The sequence below is a fragment of the Leptinotarsa decemlineata genome, unplaced genomic scaffold, assembly GCF_025532065.1.
Source record: "Leptinotarsa decemlineata unplaced genomic scaffold, Ldec_3_MD MMD2_tig00026314_RagTag_RagTag, whole genome shotgun sequence".
NCBI lineage: Eukaryota > Metazoa > Arthropoda > Insecta > Coleoptera > Chrysomelidae > Leptinotarsa > Leptinotarsa decemlineata.
In genome coordinates this window covers 16,344,155-16,355,498 of record NW_027412684.1, presented here as the reverse complement: position 1 = coordinate 16,355,498, position 11,344 = coordinate 16,344,155, and the positions used below count along the sequence as shown (strand labels likewise).

At 36.4% G+C, this 11,344-nt stretch overlaps 1 non-coding gene across 1 annotated transcript; it reads right to left on the bottom strand.

The window, feature by feature from the left end:
* Positions 1-953: 953 nt before the first annotated feature.
* On the bottom strand, positions 954-1,025 carry TRNAQ-CUG (transfer RNA glutamine (anticodon CUG)). Its single transcript has one exon. It is a non-coding gene; the product is annotated as a tRNA-Gln (tRNA).
* Between the last annotated feature and the right edge of the window lie 10,319 nt (positions 1,026-11,344).

Sequence of the window (11,344 nt, the reverse complement as noted above, 5' to 3'; positions counted from 1 at the left end):
CGGTTTCCCTTGTTGACTTGTTTTATGAGTTTTATGTTCTCTGGTGGGGGGAAATTATGTTTGTTTTGAATCGCGTGTGTTGCGAGGTTTGATTTATATACTAATGGATTTATGTATGACTTTTGGTGCTCATTGTACCTTTGGATCAGTTTTTTCTTGGTTTGGCCGATATAGAATTTGTTGCAGTCCGAGCATTGTATACTGTGTATCCCGTTTTGGTCTTTCTCTTCTTCTTTTTTATAGTTGTTTATTTTTTGTGTTATCTTCGTATTTGGTTTGTATGTGATGTTGATGATCAGTGGTTTGAAGACGTTTGTTAGTTTGGTGTCCTACGTACGTAAATGCTGTCCATCGTTGTGTTGTTTTGTCTGTTGGGGTAGCTTGATTCTTGTTCTGTATTTTTCGTTTGATTCTGTTTTCTACTTTATCTATTGTCTTTTGGGTTTATCTGTTTTCATTCGCTATTTGGTATATGATTTTCCGTTCTTTGTTTCGGGCTTCATTGCTGTGTGCTATCCTTAATATTCTATATATGAATGCGTCATAGGCAGCCATTTTGTGTGATGGTGGATGGTTTGAACTTGCGGGTATGGTGGAGCTTGTTTGTGTAGGTTTCCTGTATATTGTCATTTGAAATTGTGTTTTGTTGTGGTTATAACCACATTCAATATATTGGTAAATTCAAATAAATATGTGATTCCAGTATCAAACAAACCAAATTCATCTATAAATCAACAAAACAATAGTGTTTTGCTTCAAATAATAAGTAGATTTATTTTGGCTTATCCGAATAAAAAATTTGTTTAACGAGTACAAAATCTATTTCATTCAATAAATATTCTTCTGTTTACATAAAACAATAGTTATTCGAATCATAAGATGTATTCGCAACAAAAATTAATCAAAAAAAGGAATCCGCATTAAAAAATAAATCCGCATTAAAAAATAAAAAAAGGTCCTACTGAGATTCGAACTCAGATCGCTGGATTCAGAGTCCAGAGTGCTAACCATTACACCATAGGACCTGTGTTTATTATTGTTGCGACGAGTGTATATCATGTTGAAGTACTGATGAAGTTTTGTAACTAACGTTCCTGCAGTTTCATCCTTTGAAGATATTTTCAAACTTATACATTAAACTGAAGTTTTGGTTATGAAATGGAAAATTTTCATGAATATGTTTTTAGATGCATGAAAACGATGAAAAAGTTGAAGGCTTTCAGCTTTTACAGGATTTTGCAAGGAATAAATGCAATTAATCTGTTTAACAAATTGAAAATATCTTGAAATGGGTGCTTAACAGCATATTTTGACGGGTAATTATAATTTTTGAAACTTTTTTCTGTATATCATAATGGAACAAAATGTCCAACATCCCATAATTCTCAAAATTTTGCTTTTGAGCAGATGTTTTCGTGTATATTAATCATATTAATCACAAAGTCCCCATGCTGAATCTGTGTGTCTGAACGCGATACACTCAAAAATTACCGACAGAATTTTCACACAGTTTTCACCAATACTCGGAGTGGTTTAAGATGAAGGTTCATGTGAATAATTATTGATGTTTTGTATACTTTGGTTGAATAAGGACGTTATATGAACGAAATGATACCCCCGCGATGGCATATATTTATCTTTCAAGGATAGCTTACAGTACACATTTCATTGTTTAAAATAATGGTCGTAAATAACATGATATTGGGAAAGCAATCTAGAGGGATCCGATTTCAATTATCATCCTAACCATTTCATGTACATTATAATTGCACTTCATACCATACAATTCCATTCTATTGTATCGCGCGACACAATAAATTCACGCGACCTTACAAACTAATGGCATACGCTTGATGAAGGTTGTATTTGCGCTGCTTTCATTTCACGTAGTGAATCATTTTGAAGGTAAGTTTCGCATTTTTGTTTTGTGTTGTCTCAAGGTAGATAGGAACTTGACTATTTTAGAGATACAATTGATAGTTGTGAATTTTGAATAGGTCATCATTATTAATCACAAGCAATGGTGAAAGAATGCTCTGCTAAACTTCTGAATCATAATCGGGTCGTTAGTTTATTCGAAAATTATGAAATTGAACCTACCGCTTATATAGGTAATAATAGAATTAAATCATGTAATCATGTAAGCAGATATGATTTGGGATTAATCAATGCCGTTTCCGTATATTTGTCTTGGAGAGAAGTTTCGGACCAAGCTGCTGTCAAACTTTGGAAACTCCTGTAGCTTGAAGGCATTCAAATTCGGGAAATTTCATATTTGCATTACGATATCTATGAAACATAGTAAAGGGGCAATGAGTAGAGGGTGAACTAGGTTGAAATTTAATATACACCTTCTCAGTAGCCAAAGAAGAAATCAAAATATAAGAAAATTTTTAGGGTTTGGAAACTTTTCTGAATTTTTTTGGAGGCTTTTGAGGAATAAGATTTTTAGAAAGTGACAAAAATTGTTATGGAGAATTGTCGAGTCACTATTAGAAAAGTTGATAAGGATGTTAGCTTATCGGTTGGCTCATGCCACGCAATTTTTGGGAGCTGCTGAGCATTGCTGAGCACAAGAAGCACACACAGCGAGGAGAAACCAGCAAATCTAGAATAGCAGACCATGTTTGGAATCTTCAACACGTCAAGCTGAAATCATCCACAAAGAGTAACACTGGTCAGGAGAAAATTCAAAGAAGCCGCGTACATGTTGTCTAACGACGCATTTAGTCAAGCTAGCATAGAGATACGTATCATATTGAAACCTCTAATCAAGCAAAAAACGACCAACTCCCGCCAAACGGTCATCTCCCGCCAAAACCAATGAAGCGGAAAGAGGGAAGAAGGGATAGGTGAAAGCACTCGAATGACCTATAAATAGTCAGATCTCGGAGGCATAAGTCCAGTTATCACCCGAAGACGATTGTGGATACTAACAATCGAAACGTTGTGACATAACTTGGATTATCACATCAATTTATATTATATTAGACAATGGAAGTCCGAACTGATGAAAGGTTTTGCTAAATGTTTTCTTCGATTACCGTGAAGTAGTGCATCAGGTGTTTTTGCCACATGGTCGTGCGGTCTTGAAGTTATGCGCCCCTTGCGTGAAGCAATACAAAGCAAATGCCCAGTATTGTGCAAAAACAATTGATATATTTGCATCAGGATAATGCTCTTGTTCACTCGTCATTGCCTGTTCGTTATTTTTTGACCAAAACAACACCATAATCATTCCTCAGCCACCGTATTCACCGGATTTGGCTCCCTGCTGATTTCCTGTTTCCAAGATTGAGGATTGACGATTGAGACGATTGAGAAGACAAAAATCGTATCGCTGGGAGGGCTCAAAGACATACCAAAACGTGCATATCCGAACTGATTCGAAGATTGGAGAAAAACGCAGCACAAGTGTATTATATCTTAGGGAGACTACTTTCAAGGCGACCAAATAGAAATTGGTGGATAAATAAATATTTTAAAAAAAAAATTGAAATCCACCTATTTTTTTGACAGGTTAGGTGAGGTTAGATTAGGTCCAAAGTGAGTGGGGCTATTCGACCCTCCACCGCAACCCGCAAGGGTTTATTGAGGCCCACACCTATTCACACTCAACCAAATAAACCCAGATTCTTAACGGAGCCTATTAGTTTGTTGGTGAGTGGTCTTTGAGGTCATATGTTGAGAGTTTCATCGTTAATGAGGTAGTCGGATAGTCAAGGTGCAAGATTCCCATCTTGATACCCGCGACAACCTTCCCATATGAGGGTTTTTGCACGTCAGCTACACCTGACGATGCTTTAGCCGTGCAGGGCTTTTTTGCCTCTGGTATTGGTGAATCACTTGAGCGCAAACGTTTGCTAACCTGCTCATGGGGGGTTTGTTCGTCCACGTGAGACAGATTCTGCGTACGCCGCTCGAAAATTTGGTGCAAGGCGGTTTTATAAGGTTCCCCGCTTTCGAGGAGACGACTCAGTATTTTCCTGGCTGCCCCACCAATTATTGGATCAGGAGTTGGGGAGTTGAGAAGCTCTCGCCCCTGAAATAAATTTACAGGGAGGTCAGTTGGAGTCGTAAATTCGACATCCATCTCCTCTATAGACTTCCTCCTGATCTAAATTCACAAAGAAGTCAGTTGGAGTCGTATGCTCGACATCCATCTCTTCTATAGACCCAGCGTCAGAAAATTTTCAAGTTTAATCTGTCCATAAAAGTCCCACGAGTAGCTAGGGAGAGAAGGTCAATCACGGCAGAGCCCCGCATTATCGTGACAAGGCGATGATACGACGAGATGACGCCGGGTATCTCGAAGGTTCCGTAGAGACAGCTGATAGGCTCAGTGTCATTCATCCTCTCGGCATGGATTCACGCACCTTAGGATTGAGCCATCGTTGGTATGCCATTCAGTTAGGGAATAACAGAACTACAAGTGATTCTGTCATTTCCGTATCCAGCGAGGCTATGTGGAAGCAGGCATCCGATGGCCGGTTTGCTCAACCCCCACATCCTAACCCAATGCACTCACCAAAAACAGCATGCACAGTGATTCAGGTAGTGAAAGATGAACAAGGACAGCTAACCCGCCATTTTTTGACAGACAGCGTATATTAAAGAATAACGCTCCTGTCAGAATAGAGGTGATGAAAGATATGAAATGAAAGAAACTATAAATATATCGGGAAGATTGACGCCAGGTGAACGAAATGGAAAACAAGTTGACAAAAAAAAAGGCAAAAGGACGCTCAATTGAACTATAAGTAGTATCCATTCTTTAGAAATGTCAGTCATCAGTCGGAAATCATCATGGAAGTTGTCTAAACTTCAAACATTCACCAAGAAAACACTTTCAATTATATTAAAACGAATGAAAATACTTGCGTTTCGTAAATCCCTGTCACCCTGTATATCCTACTCTAACGAGTTGATACCAGTATACAACATCCAATTAAAACTCTCTGCATGTTTGTGGTGCGATGCGATATCCATCGCGTCCACATTAGACTTGTATATCACATTTGGCGTTATCTGCGAATTAAATCACGTTTGGGGTTTTAGTGACAGTGCCATCGTGGCGTCACTTATTAGCATGGAGGAGAAAGTGTACTTATTCATATGGGTTGCCACGTCTTCCGTCTTCCGCCACATTGAAACCGCGTCGGGAATCAGCAGACTTTAGTCCGTAGGCCAGAAGATGTCTCACAATCATGATCAGTTTTATCACCGTATAATACAACGGTGAAATGAAAATAGTGCGACAACTGTGATAGATACACAGTAGATTACCTTGACAAACACCACTCCAGAAAGAGTTGCCTGCAATATCCTCTAAAGCTAAAGAACGTTGAACAGTGTTGATATTTTAAGACAGATATAAATGTCTCTAAAACCCTTAGGAATGTAATTTCTAGCCCTTCTCATCAGGAAGAGAAAATTGAATGATTTAACTACACTTTTGATGACTACGTTCATCAGTTTGCAGTGTCACTGAAATATCTAGATAATACCCTTGATTATTTCCTCCAAACCGATTATTTGATGAAATAACTGAAGGTTGGGCCACCAAAATAGAGTTTAACTGACTAGAAAATAACATCCAGTTGTTATTATTCTTGACTCATTCGTGACTCTCAGGTGCTAGTTCAGCATCATTCCCGCAATTTCAATCGTTATCATTGAATTAATGAGATCAAATATTCTCATACTTCCACTTGGGTACTTGGGCAATGAAACATTCGCTTCTCTGCTGATTGACTTGATAGAATTGTCGATTGTTAACGGCTTGGAGACAAATGTGTCATTCAAAAACAGTCGTTTCTCCTCATCCACAAAAAACAATTATGATTAACTAGGGGTGTTGTTCTACTCTGTTCAAATGATAAGTTAAATTTTCATTTTTCCAAAAAAAAACAATTGTTTATTCATCAATTTCTATATTTGTGATAGCTTCAATTCCAGTATGTGTTTCTTTATTTCCTTGTAGTTCACAGTATCTTTCACTTACACTGGACTGACAATGAATGGTTTTTTTGAGGATGAGGTATAGACATTTTATGACTTATTTGACTTTTATGTTTCATTTCCTGCATACTTAGAAATGTTGAGCTGAACCACTTTTCTTTATCAGTATAAGTCTATTGTCTTAGCTCGGTATCTTTTCTCAGGTACTACTCTGTTGGAAAAATGAGGTGAATTTTCATTTTTGTCAAGAAATATTCATTCATTCATCAATTTCTATTTTGTACCCTCCAAAATAGTCTCCCTCAGATATAATACACTCATGCCAGCGTTTATTCCAATCCTGGAAATAATTTTGTATATAAATGGGCTCTCTTAGCGGTATGTTCTATCTTGAGGACAGGAAAGAGGTGCAGGGAGCCAAATGTGGTGAATACGGTGGCTGATGTATTATTTCGGTGTTGTTTTTCGCCACAACATGACATGGTGCAAAAGCCATGAATTGCTTTTCCACGAAACCGCACGTTTTCTTCATATTTCTCTCCACAAACGGCGCATAATTTGAAAAGAATACTCCGTATTGATCGTAGGACCATGTGGCAAGAATTCCTGATGCAGTACGTCACGGTGATCGAAGAAAATATTGAGCAACACCTTGACATTTGTTCGAACTTGGCGTGCTTGTTTTGGTCTTGGCATTACTGGGCTACTGGGACGATTGGATTTTGGTCTCAATGGCATAACCTTATACTCATGATTCGTCACCACTTATGACCCTTTTGAGCCGTTGACGTTATTTAACAACAGTTTTTTTTGGTCGAAATTCAGCAATACTGCAAAGAACTTCGCTGCCAAAATTTTCATGCCCAAAATTTCCAAGAAAACTGCACGATATAACGATATCCCCAGTAACTGGGGAGTGTAGGACTACAGCACTTAGGCCACATGTGACCCATTGTACATCCTCCCGAGAAGATGTCCTAGGAGGACAACCATCCTGTCCTTTCCAGGAATGTGGACAGGTTACTAGAAAACATCTTTATATCGGCAGGTGTAATCCAAGACTCACCGAACACACACTCTCTTATTGTCGATAACTCTGGACACTCGCATAAGACATGCCTGGCAGTTTCATCTTCCCGTTCACACATCCTCTATAACTAGCCCCATAATGAGGAGATGTTTGCTGACAGAGACCAGTCAGAAATCCTACTGTTGAGGGTAGTTTTTCTTGGTCATCGTCAGATACTCCTTTGGCGCCAGCTTCCTAGAGTCGTCTAGGGTGATCCTGACAAGACTGAATCCTTTGATTCATTTCCATCTCTTCAGGGAATGAGCATGGGTGTGACGTTTGGCTGGTTCCGCGATTGTCAAAGTCATCAGGTGTCACTGGGTCCTGAAATTCTTAGTCCACCCACTTCCTTAGCTAAAGAGTCGGCAAAACGATTACCTTTACTACTGTCATGCCCTTTAACCCACCTCAGGATAAGGCTATTAGCTACCGAGGCTTCGGCTAAATCTTTGTGGCACTCTAGTACTAGCTCTGGGGTAACACGTTGTCTGTTCAAGTCTAATAGGGTTTATCTACTAACAGTGCAGATTATTGAGTTTTTGCCACAAATTCATTTCCTTAGGCTTAGTGATCTAGAGTAAACTCCACATCCTGAGCCTTCTTTGGTTTTTGACGTCATTCAACAACAGTTTTTTTTGGTCAAAATTAAGCAATACTGGATCGAACTTCGCTGTCATACTTTTCGTGCCCGAAATTTCCGAAAAAACTGCACGATAAAACGACACCTTCAGTAACTTCTCTAATAGTGATTTGTTTGAAATTAATTTTTATGAAGTTAATTCACTTTACAAAGTCTAATTTTTGGTAGAATGTCAAAACCTGGAAAGCGACTGGTTAGTCAGTCGTATTTCTGGTGCCATCAAAATGTTTGTAGGTTGGATTATTTCAATTCTCCTAGCTGAGCTCACAGACTGTTCTCAAAGAAGAAGCATTTCACACCAACGTCAATTTACTAGTTCAGTTTAACACGTTGTATAATCAAACCACAAGTGAGTTACCGCTCAAACATAACTGTCTTGAGATTTCTACTCTAACGTTATCCTATCCAGAATCTACTAAGATAATTCAGATTATATACAAGACGTAGTGGAGATGCAATAAAGTAACAGGTAATTGAATTGCTTGTTACGTGTTACGCTCTTGAGGTCGATATTTATATAATGAGAGGATATGAATATGAAATTTTCTCAGATTACATTCTCAGAGATTTGTTTTGATGATTTTAGCAGAATGTCTCGAATATAAATAGTTGAATTTCAAGTCCAAGATATATGCAATGTTTGAACTCCTGATGGAGGTTTCCCAAAAAAAGTTATTCTCCCTTTCTACACAACCTTATAAAATATTGCAAAAAAATAAATTAGGCCCAAATAGCGATTGTATTGTGAAATACAACCTGGGGCTCTTTAGATAATCTCATTTGTTCTTATAAAGGTTTCGATATTTTTCAATATCTTCTTCAGAACTACAATTGAATAATTTCAAATGCAAGTTCATTTATTCGTAATTGCAACAGCAGCCATCTATAAGATGGATATACACGTCATGTTTCACACTCACACACAAATTGACAATACACTTAGAAATAGGTAGTTAAAAATAAAAAATACAATATATGATGGTGAATGTAAATGGTCGTTGTGATAGATTCATTCTAACGAGTGATTAAGGAATTCTCTAACCGAATAATATGCTTTTGCCAACATCATTTTTTTACTTGTTTGTTTGTACTTTCTGAAACTCATGTTCTGTATGTTCATGCTCGGTAGTTTCATTTGCATTTGCATTCATTTGCAGTTCTTGTTGGATAATTATGAAAGGATGAGTTTCTTTTTAATGAATGTATGTTTTCTTTTACATAACTTAATGTTTTATAGATATCTGTTTAAAATCTGTTTTTCCGTTAATCAGCTGCCGCCCTCATACGAACGACAACTCTCAGAAGTTGAGAAACTTGTGAGAGCTAAGGACTAACGAGGTCTCACCTATTAACGTGTGATTCCTAACACGTCCTAGATATATATGCAAAAAAAAGTCAATATTTTGTTGTCAATAAATTTAGTCTTGCAGCTATCTTCAGATTTCATACTGAACATAGGCCTCAGGATGCGTTTTTGGCAGACAAAAATTCTTTCAGTATTAGTGCAATCTCCCCATAGAATGACGTTGTATGTGAGGTGGCAGTATACTAGTGAATAGTATATGTCCAATAGAACGGTTTTGTTCATAGTTTTTTTTTAAGCTTCAGTATAGCAAAGGATCCAGAATTAATTTTTTTTGTATGTGTTGAAGATGGTTGTCCCATGACTTATATTGATCTAGGTGGTGTCCTAAGGATTTGGTCGATCCTGAGTTCTGAATTACGGCAAGAGAAGAACCGAGACTGTTTCTTCTACACTTAAATTGAATATATACAGTTTTTCCAATGTTCACTATCAAATTATTAGCATTGCACCAATTTGTATAAGGAACATTGGAACATATTGTATAAGGAACAATAATAAGTGAATATAAAACAACTCACATTACAATAATGAGTTTACACTTCGAAAAACTCTTCGAAGGAGTTCAACAAATAGTTAAGATTATTCACTTGTTACATATAACTGTCAATCTGTCATTCTATATGTCTATCTGAACGCGCTAAACTCAAAAACTACCAAATGGATTTTCATACGATTTTCAACCATGGATGAAGTGATTCAAAGAAAACTTCAGTATGTACAGTTCATCATCAATTTGTGTGAATCGAAATATGACGATGTTATTCGTGTGAAGCCGAAATTGGAATATTGTATAGTGACGTAGGCCATAATGAGCTGTTCCAGAATGGTCCACAGAACTTACCACAACATTCTGTAATATTTCGGTATGCTCTGAAATTTTTCATTGAGTAAAAATTCTAGCACGGTAATATTTTAAAAATATTTATTTATAGTAACTTCCAACAGGGAATCTTTTTTAATTTTCAATTTTTATTTGTTATTTTCATCTCGTATAAATAGATTTTTTTGGTTGTTTCTTGTATTTTATTTCATTGTAATTTCAGTTTTTTTGCTTGATATAATTGTTATTTTTACAGTTAATCACTTTAAATGATTTTTTACAGATTATTTCAGGTATTTCAAATCAATTTATATCATGTTAGACCACCGCTACAGTCACAAGTACATATTACGTGAAGTGAGACAGAGAGAGAGAGAGAATATACTTTATTGTCATAAGATTGATGCTGTGGACAAAGTTTCACTTATATATATATATATATATATATATATATATATATATATATATATATATATATATATATATATATATAGTCGGACAGGATACTGGTAAATATCAAATAAATAAAAAAATTTTTAAAAAATTATCATTATAAAATTCTTGTACATTATAGTATGGTCTGTCACTTGTCACTTGTGATAAGTACTTTTATAAATCAAATATTCGCCTTGCCATTGAACTAGAAAGAACTTCAAATTCACAAATACGAACAAATTGGATTGTAGCTATTCAATCCCATTGATTCTGTTCGGCGTGAAGAAAAATGCAAAATTACGAAGATAACTGAAATAATCTTTCAAAAATGTTCCTATATATTTCTGAGATAGTGGAAAGTTTGAGGCTATATTTTGGTGAATGAACCGGTCAAGAGTCTCCCGAATTAGGAAACAATTACATTTCAATTTGATTTTGAATCCAAAGCAGTGAAAGTTTATTCCACCATCACCTCCATATTGTAGAACAATTATTTAATCTACGAGTATATATACATATATATTTTCAATACAAATCATGAAATTATAAAACTACAACAAAAATTTATTGGCGCTCCAGGGCGACTTCATTGATTCCTGCAGCGTCACATCATCTGAAGATCTTCATTTGCCAATGTCCTCTCATTCATGAAAGAAAATGTGTCTCCAGAGGCTCCAATAAATTCAAAACATCGCCAGAACACATCGTGACACGACTATCGTCAAACTTAAACCAGCCCGTTACATATATTATTGTATATGATATTTTAAAAACTCACTTTCAACATTAATCTCAATCCTGAATTTTGCATCGACTTTTTGTTTCGATTATATTTGGACCATACGATGCACACTGTATTTTCATTTCAAGCATTTAAAAAGTTTCGCAAAGCCTTTGGCCACCGATCGTTTCACAGAATTTTTAAAACTCCGCTTACATATATCTGATGCATATTCATACGGAGCTTTTTCTGGTGCCCGGAGTTATGATTTTTAAATTTATTCACGAGTGTTTCATCCAACTTTGGATTGCATGGCTATAATGGATTAATGG